We start from the raw sequence: 1,431 nt of genomic DNA on the forward strand, positions 1-1,431 counted from the left end.
CACTCTATTGATAAACCAGTAATTGTCTATTTCCTTCTTAAATCTAATTTTATCAAATTCTTATCCATTACTGCGAGCCCTGGCGCCAACAAGAATAAAGATGCAAGAGAAGTTATTTAGAGTGTTGACACAATTTCAAAGGTCAAGAAAACTCAATAAAAGTCAGCTAACTGTACGCAACAAATTCTATTGAAAATTATAACATTATGCACAGGAGCTTCTTAATCGTAAGGATATTTACTTACAATTCTGTCCATTCTATTTCCCGGCTAGTCATACTGTTAGTAAAAATACGGGTGAAAACACAGACAGGCAGACAAACAGAGAGAGATTCAACAAGAAAATTTGATGAGAAAAAGTGAGAGGGAGGCAGAGATAAGAGAGAAGAGGGAGGAAAGGAGCAGTGGAGAGAAGAGGGGAGGTTTTTTAAGCGGAAGAAGAAGGAGAGGGAGGGAGGAAAGTAGGTTAGGAGTAGGGAGAGGGTAGGAGTGAAGGAGGGGCTACATAGGAAGATGTCGAACGCCTTTTTTTAACACCTCGTGAGAATTTGAATGAATAAAAGATTTTCTAATACGAGTAAAGGTACATCCTACTTTTCTCACATTACTATTACTCATAGTAGTGTCCTAAATTAAACGAATGAAATATATAAATAAATGTTCAACTGAGTAAACTATACAAACATACATATACCAACGATTTATTCCCACAATGAAACCGAGCCGAGGTATTACACAACGGTATGGATAAGAAGACCAGGAAATCCATAGAAGCTGCTTACATCACCACTCGTCCCAACATCAAGATTAAGGCTTGGAATCACCTGGGCTAAATCCTCGGCGAGTATAGCGCTTCACGATTGGCTGTCTCAGCGGACCAATCAGAACACAGCGTTCTACGCTCGCATATCCCCCTTGAGACGCAAAGTATGTATATAAACTCTGCACGTATCCAGTATGCTCATTCCTTTGAGAAAGTCAATAGACAAAACGTCAGGAATAAACGCTTCACTTCCAGTCCATGTTTCCTTTGCCGTGTTTATGCAACTTGTTCACATATATTTTCATATACCAACGACTTTTTCCCCCTTATAGGGGAGGTAGCCAAAGTCAAAAGGCATAAATCCACTCCCACCCATATCATCTCCACATACTCCACTCCCGTTGACCAAAAAGTGGTTGTTGCTACTAAACTTAGCTATAATAATTTATATTCTCCTATTTCTACATTGTACAATGCATGTACAGAGTCTGGACACGCATTATCTGTGCATGAGATAATATTTACAAAAAGGGAACATAAAAGGAACATGTGTTTAACGTAGGCTGATAAATAAAGTGTTTGACGTATGCTGATCTGGTAGTTTGGCAATGTTGGACGCAGATCTCCCGGTTGCTTGGCCAGGTGTCCGGATGAGGTCAGAAGCGCCTG

This window comes from Oratosquilla oratoria, chromosome 2, assembly GCF_046742065.1.
Source record: "Oratosquilla oratoria isolate Oo_2021 chromosome 2, ASM4674206v1, whole genome shotgun sequence".
In the NCBI taxonomy this organism is placed as follows: Eukaryota; Metazoa; Arthropoda; class Malacostraca; order Stomatopoda; family Squillidae; genus Oratosquilla; species Oratosquilla oratoria.